General features: G+C 41.7%; 1 protein-coding gene across 1 annotated transcript in view; it reads left to right on the top strand.

Moving 5' to 3' along the window:
• The window catches only part of TRHDE (thyrotropin releasing hormone degrading enzyme), a 295,375-nt gene that overhangs the window by 214,323 nt on the left and 66,378 nt on the right, over nt 1-14,674 (top strand). The gene's annotated exons all lie outside the window — the stretch shown is intronic.

The raw sequence follows: 14,674 nt of genomic DNA, 5'->3' as shown, positions 1-14,674 counted from the left end.
GGCTCGCTTCCCGCTTCTCATTTCATTCATCAGCGCCGATCTCATCATCTCGGCTAGAAGGAACAAACCGGAGACCTTTTCTTGCAACATAACTATCACATTTTAAAGTGTTTGGAGTATTTGCTTTTTATTACTAAAATTTTATATATTAATTACAAAAATAATTTTCAAAATTCAATTTTGAAAATCTATATTCTCATATTCACTTATCTAAGTAGTTTGCCATAGATTTTATGAGTAAAGATGTATCAAATTACATTACAAGGCAATTGTTTCCCAAACATTTCTCTCTTGAGGAACTTCTATATGTTGAAATTATTCTGAAGCACATTCTGAGAAATATATTCCCAATTTGTATTATATACTTCATAGTTAGGGAATTAGTTCCAGGCTAATAACGGATACTGTTTTGAACCTATAATAGATTATTTTTTCAAACCAAAAGTCACTGAATTATTTCTCATATTTTACATTATTTAGTTTGGTTTTGTTAATCATTCAGTGCACTTATATGTGCTAGGAACTATTATTTTTATTAAATAAGAGTTTGATCCTATGAATTCTTAACTAATAATCATTGGCTGTGATCCCCCTAACCTAAAATAACACTAGCTAGATTAGACAACTAAATCTCCAATGCTATTCAGAAACATTTTGATGTTCTTCAAATCAAGACTCAGGAAAAAATTAATTACATCAAGAATTCTTTTAAACAGAGGTGTACTGTGAAAGCACATTTACAATGGTATTTGGCACCATATTATCCCATTTTATGTTAATTTTCATTCATAAAATATTTCCCCTGTACTTTTAAAATATTTCCTGTTGCTATATATAATATACATATTGTATTTACATGTGTGAGTGTGTCTGTGTGTGTGGGTGTTTGTGTGTGTCTCTGTATGTAGTGTTGTAACAGAGATAGTTGTGAGAGGGTAGTGAGTAATATGAAGCAAACAGTTGTAAAGTAATTTGATACATTTTTATTTATAAATCTATGGCAAACTACTTACCGGTAGTTAAGTGAATATAAGAATATAGAGCAGGGATTTTGAAAATTATTTTCATAATTAATATATTAAATGTTAGTTATTAATACATTTTGTTTTTTTCTTTCCACGCTCTTGAGTGTCGGGGACAGGGATTTTCATCCAAAGATAGACTCTATGGAGTTTTAGCAGTTCCAACCCAAAACTCAATGAAACTCTCAAAGTAAAATATCGAACCAAGCAAGTAAATGAGTCTGGTGGCAGCCGTTTGAGGGTTGTTCTGCTCTTGCACTGTGAGTATCTAGGCCACTCTTTACTTGTGTAGTCCCTGCCCTTTCCTTCCTTCTGAGTAAGGATTTCCAATATGAGGAACTCATCAATTTCTTGCTTGATTTATGAGCTGAGTCTGAGCCAGGTAGCACAGAGGGATGGGGAGGGAGTCTGTTTATACAAGCCAGATCAGGGTAATTCTTGCAGATAATTTCTCTACAGCCTTCTCTTTTTCTCTTCTCCAATGTTCCTCCACTCTTTCCTCCAACCTCCAGGAAGGATCCCATACTTACTTTCATGTTGCAGACTGAACTGACACTTATTTGACCATTGCCCAAGTTGTGGATCATCTCCCCCACCTCTCAAGGTTATTCCCATATTAGCCATGTTTAGAAATTTCAGGGAGAAATGTAGGGATTTGTATCCATTTAATACTATTACACTTATATTCAGGGCCATGATTTTTTATGAACAGTTGAGACACCCATAGAAAGCCAAGGGAGGTACATGTTAAATTTCTCAGGAGGACCACAAGGGATGAGGTACTTGGGACCCAAAAGGAGAGACCATTGAAGTACAAAGATGAAGAAATCACCATTCTTAAGCAGATTCCAAAAAAGATAAGAGAGAGAAGGAGGAAGTATTCCTCCTTAGCAAAGAAATTATATAATAAAGGAATCTGGTTTAAATGATTATTGCCAGAAGGAATGTTGATCTTTTGGGAGGGAAATAGGATTAGAATTAATACAGTACAGGGGGCGGAGTCCTTCATCAAAAAAAATTATCTCCTCCTAGAGAACGAACATAGTGAAGGGGGTGGGAGGGCCAGCATGGTGAAGGATAAGAGGGGGGGGGGCTGAAGGCTCCTCTGGGGACAGGGAGGAAGAAGCAATATCGAAAAGGCTCAGATCGCAAAAATAAAAATATTTGAAATAAATAGCAATCGGTGATATTTTAGAAAGTGACAAAGGAAAATGAATGAACACATGGTTAACATTATAGAAGACCTTGTTTTCTGCTTATCTTTTGTAGTTTGTTCTTAAGATTGTTAAAACTGTGAGTGCTGGATGGGTTACTAACACCAGTGTGGGAGCTGCCAAATTTTTTTGTATACCCATTTACCTTTCCCCATATATGTGTAAAAACCAATAATTTTTTTTGAAAAAAAAAAAGAAACCCATGGTTTCTCCATAGTGGTGGAGGTAGCATCCAGACTGGGTTGACCTTCATCCACTCATTGCGAGGACTGAGCCTGACAGTTAATTTAAATCATGCCCACTGTCACTAGGCAAAGCTCAGTTCTGACTCAGTCCCTCAATGAGGAGGATGCATCATCACTTTGTTCTGGACTAATATTTGAAATGTTGTTTGTGAGTAGAAGAATTAACATCTTGTTGGAAACGTCCCAAGTGGCTTAAGCCCCTTTAAGGCACAGAAGCCTCATTGATCTGTGCCTGTAAGCTCCCTTGGGGACATAAAGGCTTTAGAGAGCAGTGGCTGCATAATAATCAAGCTTTGTTGGCAGACAAGAAGCGAGGCTTGAATTGCCTGGGGGTTGCAAAACTAACCGCTTGACAGAGAAGCCGCTGTTGCCGCTCTCATTATCAGCTTCGTGTTGGGCTTCCTAGGATTGTGCCGTTTGTTTGACAGCCAGGCTCGGCATAACGCTCGGCTGCTCCTGTTATCAGTAGAGTGGCGAACTGCGGTAGAGTTAGATTTCAGCGATTTTGGACTCCTGCGGAGCGACCCGAGCCTACCAAGCAGCTATTACATTGTGCAAAGCAGCGCGTCCCTCAGCGAGTCTCCTAGCGCTAAACTAATCAAGGACTGTCAAAAAAGGTGCGAAGCGCCATTTTCTTGTGTAATTTCGTGCCCTTTTTTCTCGATCCAAAATGGTGGCCGCCATTTCAACCGAATCAGTGGTCACTGACAGTGTCATGTCTGGACCCTCTGAGAGCCCCCAGATGGTAGCAGAGCAGGGAGGTCCTCAATCTCCCCCCAAATCTTCCACTTCTGACTCTGCTGACACTGCAAAAGGGCACAAAAAGCCTATGAAGTCTGCAGCCAGGGCAAAAAAATCTAAAAAGCCTGGCAAGTCATCTTCCACTTATGAGAAAAGGAAGGATAAAGCCCTGGAGCGAATACATAAGAAGGCTGCATCCAAAAAAATCTTCCCCACAGATGGCACAGATGCAGTTAGCCTTGCAGCTCTCCCCTGGGGACAGGCAGGGCAGGGAGGCTTCCCTTAATCCTCTTTTTCCTATTGAAACCTCTGGCATTTGGGGTCCAGCGCAGGATGTCAATCACCCTGCACCTCCCACAGCTCACATCGCGCCTCCTACTTGCCAAAGGGTGGACACCATGCCATCTACTTCAACAACACCACCTGTCTTGTCAGGCATTAATCAGCCTAATCCACTTTGCATGATAAACTTTCAGGACATCATTGCAAATGCACTTTCCCAGGGAATAGCAGCTGGTTTGCAGCAGAGGGATCCTCAACCCCAGAAGCAAACCACACAACCCCAGTGTCTGAACGTCCAATGGTGTCTCAAACTCCTTTGCCTACAGCACTTATCACTACACCACATGAAAAGTCATCAGCTGAGTCTTCTGATTCTGAGGAAGGAGAAATCAAGGAGGCTGAAATGTCAGAGGATGAGGGCAGGGAGTCAGACCAGAAGTCCTTCTCTGGCCTCTTTCCTCCAACCCTGTTCCCATCACTGCTATACAAGGCCAAATTGGTTCCCAGCCAACACCAACTATTCCTCGGCCTACTGCAGTCTCGGCTGACACCCTGTTCTCTGAGCAGGAGACACCATCGGAGACAATACCAACAATCCCCAATTTCGTCCAACGTCAGTGGGAAGCCCCCACCTCCGGGTCAATTCCATCGGCTTCAGACAAAAAGTTCTTTAATGTGGCCAAGACTTGGCCCAGTTCCTGTCAGTTCCAGATGTCGATGCTCCAGTCACTGCCCTCTACACTTCGGCCAATATGCCAGGGGGTACTGAAGATGCCCTAAAACCGGAGGACAAAAAAGCAGACCTCACCCTGCAGCGTCTGTACCAGGCAGCAGCTTGTGCAGTCTGGGCTTCGACCACTGCTTCATTCTTCACCTGCTCCTGTGTCCTATGGCTACAGGCCCTGCAACAACGTATCCCAATCGCGGATCTGCGTGCCCACCAAGATATCGCCAAACTGGTGGCGGCGGTACAGTTCACATCTGATGCTACCCTCACATCTGGCAGGTTTGCCTCCTGGGCCATGGCATCTTCCGTGGCCTCCCGCAGGCTGTTGTGGCTCCGCCAGTGGCAGGCGGATGTGCGCCACAAATGGCGTTTGGCTTCGGCCCCTTTCAAGGGCAAACCTCTTTTTGGGGACACATTGGATCCTTATCTCATCGAGAACAAGGACAAGAGAAAGGTCCTACCTACTGCGCCCAAGAAGGATTTCCCCCGCCTTGCCCCGTACCCCAGACATTCTTCTTTTCGTGGCCACAATGGGGGGGTCATCCTTTCGGAACCAGGACTATGGTTCATCCTTTCGGGGGGGCAGATTATGGCACACAGGGGTATAGACAGCAGGGGGATATTTCCCTAGGCAGCAGGGTCAATCAGACCGCTACCAGCGGGGCAAATCCACCAGGCGCCCCTTTCATGGTGGTGGTGGGCGGTTTTACCGTAGGTCCTAATTTGCCGATGGTCAGTCCTCCCATCAGAGGTAGATTGGCCTTCTTCGCCAATCAATGGGACAGGACCACCTCCGATGATTGGGTTAGAGGTACCGCTTGTTCAGGGCTCGCCCTGGAGTTCATCTCCAACCTCCCAAGGCTCTTCAGGGTCTGCCCGTTGTCAAACAACCCGACCAGACAACGCCTCATGCAAGAGGCGGTTCAACATCTCTTGGATATACGGGCCGTACAACCGGTGCCAGTGGACCAACACGGCCACGGTTTTTATTCTATACTCTTTGTTGTTCCCAAGGCCTCGGGGGGCTGGAAAGCCATCCTTGATCTTAAAAAATTAAACAAGTTTATTTGTTATAAACGTTTCAAGATGCATTCCTTGCAGACTATTTTAGGTAACATTAGACATAGAGATTTTTTAACATCAATTGATTTAACGGAGGCTTACCTCCACATTCCCATCTTACCCCAGCATAGGCAGTTTTTACTTTTTCCTACCTTGGTCATCATTTCGAATATACAGCACTGCCATTTGGACTTTCCTCTGCGCCCCGAGTGTTCACCAAGGTGCTTGCGGCCTTGGTCGCAGCCCTCCAGGAGGTCCCCATCAGATTACACGCTTACCTAGATGACATCCTTATACAATCCTCATCACCTCACCAGGCGCGAAGGGATCTTGCCACCACTATGCAATTCCTTCAGGTTCATGGGTTTTCGATTAATGTACCCAAAAGTGACCTCCACCCAACATCCAGGTTGGTGCACCTCGGTGCCTTAATTGATACTGTTGGATGTAGGGTATTTCTATCACAGGAATGGCAGGTTTCCCTTAGATCTTTAGCATCTCAGGTCACCAGGGAACGCAGGGTCTCTTTAGCCACTCTTTCCAAACTGCTGGGCACCATGGTGTCCACCATTGGGATAGTCCCTTGGGCCCGATTGCATTCCCGACAGCTACAATGGTTTCTGTTACCGTTTCAGAAGAGACTCTTAAGCTGCTCCCGGGCCAAGGTTCACATCCCTGCGGAGGTCTCCCGCTCACTCCTTTGGTGGACGTCTCAGGCCATAACCCAGGGCCGACTGTTCCAGGATCAGGACTCTGTGATTCTTACCACAGATGCCAGTCTGTTTGGCTGGGGGGCCCATCTACAGGGGCAGATGGCCCAGGGACAGTGGGATCAGGTGGACCGGACTCACATTATAAACTGGCTGGAATTACGGGCAGTCCACCTGGCCCTCTGCCACTTCCAGGACTTAGTGGCGGGCAAACACATCTTGATACTGACAGAAAATATGGCAGCCAAGGCGCATATAAACCGCCAGGGGGGGACCAGATCACGTCTCCTGATGGATGAAGCCATGCAGCTGGGATCTTGGGCAGAGAGGCACTTGCTGTCTCTGTCAGCAGAGCACATATCGGGGGTGGCAAATGTGCAGGTGAACTGGCTCAGCCGCGAGGTTGTGGACAATGCCGAATGGCGTCTGCACCCATCGATCTTCAGGGACATTGTGAACAGGTTCAGAATGCCAGAGATCGATCTCTTTGTCACCCCCCTCAACTCCCAACTCCCTCGATTGTACTCCCCCTTCCCGGGTCAGCGGTCAGAGGGGGTTGATGCTCTGAGATGCAAGTGGCCTTCGGGTCTCCTCTATGCCTTTCCTCCACTCCCACTCCTGCCCCGCGTCATCCAAAAGATCTTGGGAGAGAGGGCGGAGGTGATACTGGTTGCCCCCCACTGGCCGCGCAGGCATTGGTTTGCGGAGCTGCGGACCACCCTGGAGGATCCCTCGGGACAGGATCTCCCTCAGCCAGGGGTCTCTGGAACAACCCGATCCACACTGGTTCCAAGTAACTGCCTGGCGTTTGAGTGGAGCATCTTGAGGGAGGGCAACTATTCCTCCAGGGTCATCCAGACAATCCAGACCGCATGGCGTCCTTCAACTGATCGCATTTATGAGTCCATCTGGCAGTCTTTCTGCTCCTGGTGTAAGGGTAAGACATTGGACCCTTTTAAGGCTACTATTCCTCACATTCTGGAGTTCCTCCAGGATGGTTTGGACAAGGGCTTGGCCACAAACACTATCCGACGCCAATTGGCAGCTATTTCTTCCATGTTGACTTGTGGGGGTTCCTCTTCTCTCTCCCAGCAGCCCATGGTGTGCCGTTTCTTTAAGGGGGCGTCCAAACTAAAGCCACCAGCAGTGCACAGATATCCCTCATGGGAATTACCCAGGGTTCTGGACGCTCTTACCACTGCTCCATTCGAACCACTGCAGGAGATTTCACTCAGGTTCTTGACTCTGAAAGTATCCCTTCTGGTGGCCATCACCTCCGCCAGAAAGATCTCAGAATTGCAAGCACTCTCGGTAAGTGAAGACCTGTGCGTATTCCATCAGGACCGGGTGGTGTTACGGCTGGATCCCTCCTTCATCACCAAGGTGTGCTCCTGTTTCCACTGCGCTCAAGAGCTCGTGTTACCCAATTTCTGTCCACATCCTTCCCATCCTTTGGAATGCAAGTGGCACACCTTGGATGTGAGGAGGGCCCTCAAGATTTATTTGAGGAGGACCCAGCCCTTTCGCACAGTACAATCTCTATTTGTGTCCTTCCAGCCATCATCCATGGGTAAGAAAGCCTCCTTTGCCACCATAGGCATAGGTTACGGGCGTGTATTGCTGCAGCTTACCATTCCCACTCTGCTCCAGTTCCAGGTAGATTGACCGCTCACTCTACTAGAAGCGCTGCTACCTCAGTGGCCTGGGCGGCCCAAGCGTCTTTGGCAGAGATTTGTAGGGCAGCGACTTGGGCTATCCCTTGAACGGTGGTTCATCAAGAACTATAAACTGGACCTCTTCGCATCCGCAGATGCAGCTTTTGGCCACAGGGTGCTACAGTCGGTCCACAGGACGAGCAGTCTACAGAACCAGTCATGAACCAGTCATTAACCCACCTGGGGTGGGGACGAAGGTTACTTTGGTATGTCCCAGTCTGGATGCTACCTCCACCACTATGGAGAAAAGGTGTTGGTCCTTACCTGTGACGCCTCTTCTCATAGGGTGGAGGTAGCATCCAGCCCCTCCCATGACTGAACTGGTTCACTGATCAAGACCTTTGAATGGGGGTGTTCTCATTGCGGTTTTTCTACATACACATGTAAATGACTTCTGCTTTAGACATCTCTACAGGATTTTTCTACACCGAACACTTGGCAACTTGGTGTACTGAACTTCTGAAAGCAATGAAGCATCGAGTCTGACATCCTTCATCGGAACTGGGCTTTGCCTAGTGACATGGGGCATGGTTTAAATTAACTGTCAGGCTCAGTCCTCGCAATGAGTGGATGAAGGTCAACCCAGTCTGGATGCTACCTCCATCCTACGAGAAGAGATGTCTCAGGTAAGGACCAACACCTTTTCTATAGCAACAGAACCTCTGCCTTAGTGGGATTCAATTTCATTCTATCCTCCCCCCATCTACTTCTTCATAGCTTCTAGGAATCATCAGAGCTTCTATTATATATCCTTTGGCCAGGATGATACCTGGGTATGATCAGCATATGGATGCTGTATCCCAGATAATAGATGATATTTTCATAGCATTATTAAAATAATGGAGATAATTGTTATATCTTCTCCTAATAATATTAATTAAAACCACTAATTCTAGGAAGGAAAAGAATCACTGTGGGATAACTCTCCCAATCTCTAATCATCACAGGCTATCAAAAAATATTCTATGATTATATCAAATGCCATAGAGAGCTCTAAGAGGACAAGATAAATGCAATACCTCTTTTCAAGTGTCTCATTTCAGGTCATCTGCAGGAGTAATCAATGTGACTCAGGATCCTTTGCAGTTGGAAGCATCTTCCCAGTAAAAAACAATAAAGTGGACATCAGTTGGTAAGATGACCAAAGCAGATGGCCAAAGATAGATTTTTGAGACGGAGCCATACTTTCCTTTCTTCAAGGCAAGCAGCATTAGCTCATCTCCCAAAAACATATATTTACACATTTAATAAGTAAAGAATCTAATTTTAAATAGCTCAGTTTCAGTCCTTCCACAAAGGACCTTGTTAACTACTTAGATATCACAGCCTCAAAAAGTCCTAGGTGTTCTCACAGGTCATTAACCTGTCATCTTCTGAGACCCTGTTCTTCTGACATACAGTTCAAAATGCATATAAGTGCTAAACAAACTATTCACAGAACTGCCTGCTAAATTGCAACTCTATGCCTATAGAAGGGACTAAAATTTATATGGCAAGTCCATAAGGAAAAATAAGCAGCACCTATTTTTAATAGCAGGTAGTTTTTATGTGTGTGTATTCTGATTACAACTTAGAATAAAAACAAATATGATGTAAGACATGGAATTAATACTGATATGAGTGATTTGTAAAGTATAAATAGTGATCTTAATTATGGATTTGATTAGTACTAAATTCCTTTATCCTGTATCTCCTTAATCTTGATTTTTGACCTCATAGCTCCTGTTGGACTATAAAAACTGCCCCTTGCTGTGAATGAAAACTTTCAGCTTAGATTCAGGTTAAGTATGGAGTCTTGATCCAAACTCTAGTAAAACCTATTTTTCCCCCATCAGGCTGAGCTCTTTAAACCTGTTATTTATTCTTTTTTAAATAATGGAAGTGCTTGTTGTTAAATGGTATCAGTGATAAACTCGTGTTTCAGTATGATACAACAGTGTCTTCTAAAGCAGAGTTCCCCAACCTCTCCAGCTTTGACCGCATGGTGAAAAGCCCAAAAATATGAAATGTATTTTGTATTTCTATAGAATCTGCCTATAGGTGTGGAACTCAGCTGGAAAACCATCTTGAGTCATTCTTAGATTTTGGGCCTGATATCAGTCTTTTCAGACTGAAGCACTCTACTCTCTGCATCTACCATATACTCTAAGAACTATTAGGGAAGGTATGTCTTCACCCTCTTCCTCATCCACAAAATATCTGAACTGAACTGTGTCTTTTTCCTCTGGAATACATCCCCTTCATCCTGGGAATCCATCCTACTATATTCCATCACAAAAGGCAGGTTTAGCACAAATATCAGTCTCCGTCAAGAAAGTTATCCCCCTCCCTCATGCTTTATATAACTTCATAGAGGAATAAGAAGGAACAAAGGATAACTTACTTACATCCATAAATAATAAGACTTTTCTAAGTATGCTATTGTTCAATAACAATGTTTTCCACAGCTAAGGTAGGAATAAAGTATTCCTAGGGTTATTTAGTTACCATTTAGTCATTTATGCCAAATGGAGATCTGTTGTGATTCAAATCTCTGGAGGTTGGCTGAAATTGATATTAATTTTGCGCTTCAAGAGCTTGATTTTTCATTGCAACTTTGATTACAAATAATTATCTTGGTATACAGCTTTACTGATCATATCTTAGGCATGGAAAACATTTCATTTGAGTATGTATATGCTGAAATAATCTTTAAATAGTTTAAATATGAACCATTTGCACCAACTCACCTGTTTGTTTGTTTTGCTGGGTTGTTAACAGAGATATATTATATACAGTATGTGACTGCTGCCCCTTAAATTGCTTAGATATGTCTTGAAGCCAATTGGAAATATTAACAGCTGTCCCTAAGGAGAAAGCTATATTAATTTCAAGGCTTATTTCTGCAATGTTTATTATTGTACTGTAAACTGTTTTAAAAGTGTAAATCTTAGGTACATTACAAGAATAAAGATTTAAAGATTTTTTTTAAAGTGGGGCTGTTGCAGATTTTTTAAATCTTATTTCTTACACTAAATTAATCAAGAAACAGCCTTAAATAAATGTATAATGTATCTATAAGTATTCATATGGTTATACACTATTAAATTTGTACTAAACCAACAAGAACTATTTTGAAAGGTTTGTTCCTTATTGCTGATCACCTTTTATTTTGAGAACTGTTGTTTTTGTTGTGAGTCTATATTAGTGATGGCTAAACTTTTTGTCCTCATGTGCCGAAAGTGCATGTGCGCGTGCAAGCCCACACCCATAATACAATGTGCATGGCCTCCCATGACTCTGCCCACATCCCATTTAGGGCCTAGCAGGCCACCCTGAATCCTCTTGGGGCCCAAAAAGGGTCTTGGGAGGGCGCCACACCCCCCACGCTACCCCCCTGTGCATGCCTATGCTATTACAGGAGTTATGTCGGCTTTGTATGCAGCTTTATTCCTCTCTAGCATTCAACTCCATTGTTCAGTGATGCATTTCCTACCTCTCTAGGATTTACCTCTATCTGCTGCTGTGAGGTACTTCCTGTTCCTGTTGGATGTATATCAATGGCTTGTATAAAGTTTTGCAGACACCCAAAAATCAGCTGGCTGGCAGTGCATGCTTGGTGGAGCTCAGCTGGGACTCAGGTGCCATCAGAGTGGCCTCCGATTGCCACCTGTGGCACGCATGCCATAGTTTCACCATCACAAGTCTATATTAAAGGCTACATTAAGTTGCTACTGCTATTTACAATTTCTGTAAACTATAAACATCTTCCTATAAGAAAATGTGAAATATAATGTAAAATATTTAAAACAATATAGAACATTTAAACGCATAGCCAAATACAGATAAAATAATTTATAAGAGATCATAATAACAAGTACAGTACTGTTCTACATAATAACTACTTGGGTAAACTAGTTTTTGAGAAACACATTAAGTTTCCTTGCTTTCCTTGCAACAAGACAATTTATGTGAAATGGCTGGGAAGAGGTATACAGTACTTGCTGCTTTTTAAAAATATTCTACATTGCCCAGCAATACTTAAAGCAAGAGGTAGCATTCTTACAATTGTTAAGTTCTCACGCTGCTTATTGTTAGAAGCAGATTGTGTAATGAGCCACCTAGCCCTAGAAACTATTAAGTAGAAGAAAATCTTACATGAATAGTTGTTTTGTATTGTGATATAGTACATGCGTCTATCCTTATATTATTTTCCTTTGAACAGCTCATATTTTTACTACAAAATTGCAGATTTTGAAAGTTAAGAATCAAACTTGTGATACATATATGTATATTATTTTAGCAAAATAAACCCAATCTGAATTTAGAGTGAAAATTTTAAATAATATTCATTGCATTGGAAGACAAAACGTTAGGCATGCTTCATAGCTACTTTTTTTGTACAATAAGGAAATATGAAAGCTGAAGACTCTTATCAGCACTAGTAATACACTAATCATGGATGTAAATTGGCAGCACAGAACTCACTTTGATTTTAAGACAGAGCTTCATAAATCACTGAGAGATATTATACTCTGTCCAGATTTGGCGGGAAAATTCATTTCTTTCCGATAGCAATATTTCCCCCCATAAATTATTACCTGACACAGGATGAGAATTGTTTGACATTTACCAAGAATAGATATACTGTTGAAAACAAGTGGATAAAAATGAAAAGACCTGCAAACATGGCTGCTGAAATGTCTTTTTAAGACCAGTTTAAGGATTGGCTGGTGCTTTGGAGGGACCGCTTGCCCTAAGGATCCTCAGTGGAGACTGAAGGAGTTTATGTGCAAAAGATTAAGTTGTGATTCAAATGACCTCTTTAACACTCCGATGTCATAATTAACATTTCATCTCAAAATCTCAGCTTGCTACATATGGGCCCTAGTCCTTTCCAAGTGGATTTTTGAAATTTTTGAAACCTAAACAGGTTTTTATCTCTTTTTATCTTTCCAGGTTTCTTTCCTACTCCTTTCCTAATTTCCATAAAATTTTGTTTCAGAACAAGTCATAGTTGTAAGGCAGCATTGGTTGTGCTTGTTGATGAACCTTGGAAAAATTGCAACAGAATTGCAACTCTCTTGGTTCTTCTTGATGTCTTTGGACCTTTCAATGGTATTTTTCTGGATTGCCTACAGAGATTAGGAGTGGGAAGCATGGTGGTTTTCTGGTTCTCCTCTTCTCTGAGATTGGGTACAGATGGGGCCTGAGATCCTATGAGGTATACCTCAAGCTTGAAACTCCTGTTCCTCCTTTCTAGCAACTACAAGAGGTTGCAGAATGTGGTCCAGTATAATCAATATGCTGATGATAACAAGTTATATATCTCAGCCCTTGGCAAGCCAGATGATGCAATCCTTGTGTCTGGAATGTATATGGTTGAGACTTAGGCTCAACCCTGACAATACTGAATAGTTATGATATTTGGACCTGCCAAATATCAAGTAATTCCATATTTGGTCCTAAATAGGATAGTGCTTTTCTCTTCTGGATTGGTATACACATTGGAAGTTGCAGCTGACAACTGATATCCTAGCTTATTGAATTCCAAACATAGATCCTGTTTTCTTATTTGTAATCACTCTCCTTCAGCATATAGTATATATTATAAAATAAATTTGGTAAATGATTTATTATGGACTTGATTCAAAATGATTTATTATAGATTTGGATTCTGTTTCTACAAGGATCTCATTATCTTTTATCAACCACAGTTCTTAATAAAACAATACTTATATGGCATTTTATTTTTAAAATCCATCAAAAGTATTCCTCTTAATCAAAGCCAGCATTATCAGCATCCATGGATATTACACAAGGAGTATAGCTGATGTTATGTAAGACCAACTTATGTAAATATTGTGGAATTTAATTTGATTTATTAAGCAACCAATCTACTGCTTTGGATGCTATTGATTATTTATGAAATTGCATGTTTTGTTATTGTTACATAAATGGGAAAGCCAGTGTTATGGAGGAACATATATGCTATTTATTTTCATTATATTGTTAAAGCTGCATTGTACATAAATGACTCAATATCTCTATATTGCTTTTCTGATCTGTGTTTGTATGGGTGTCGCTGCTTCTTACAAAATAGGACGGTACATTTAAAGCTAAAACTGTCATAAGAGTTTATAATGTGTATATCACAAAGTCTGCTTTACAATCACCTAATTACTGAAGCGCCTACTTTGCAACAAGCATAATATTGAACACAATACTATCAGAACATTTTTTCAATGTTATTATTTTGCAGCACATGAGAGTTTATCACTTGCCATTTACCTGAAGTAAAGGTGATAAACAGATTCAAAAGAATTCTGTTTCCCACTTCATAATGCAATGCATTTTAATGGTTTTGATTGTAAGTTGAGGTTATGACTTTTGGGGAATTTAATTTAGAATTCTGTTTGTAGGGGAATGAACATGTGGATATCCAAATTATACTGAATTACAGTTCCTGGACTTTGGCCATTCTGGCTGGAGTTTTGGGGAATTGCAGCCCAAGAATATCTGGAATATTAAATATTCTGCTCTATGCTACTCAAGAATGCTAAATTAAATAATTCAGAATCTAATATATTGTTAGGTTATATTGACAGGGAGAATTAAAATTCTGTAAAATAAATGGAGATTGATATTAAAATGATACAGCCACATAACTGCATTGTAAACTTTCTTAACACTTGAGAAGGAGCTTAGCTCTTGTGTAGTAACATTTGATCAAGCTTGAGTCTTAAAGTAAAATTTCAATCTAAAATATGTATATTGTTGTTTGATGGCCTTCTTTAGTCTTTAATCAAAAAAGGAAATGATACATTTGCATTAGATTGAAAATGTTGGTTTGTAAAAACAAGGCCAATGTTTAATAATAAACCTAGCTATCAACAATGTCTGTACTTCTCAACAGTAGTCATAGACTGATATGCTAAAATAACAAGTAATACTTATTTTTGGAAATGTTTCTGACA

This window comes from Natrix helvetica (genome assembly GCF_964273705.1).
Source record: "Natrix helvetica genome assembly, chromosome: 6".
Taxonomy (NCBI): Eukaryota; Metazoa; Chordata; class Lepidosauria; order Squamata; family Natricidae; genus Natrix; species Natrix helvetica.
Note: the sequence above shows the minus strand (reverse complement) of the source record. Positions and strands in the feature narration are given on the sequence as shown.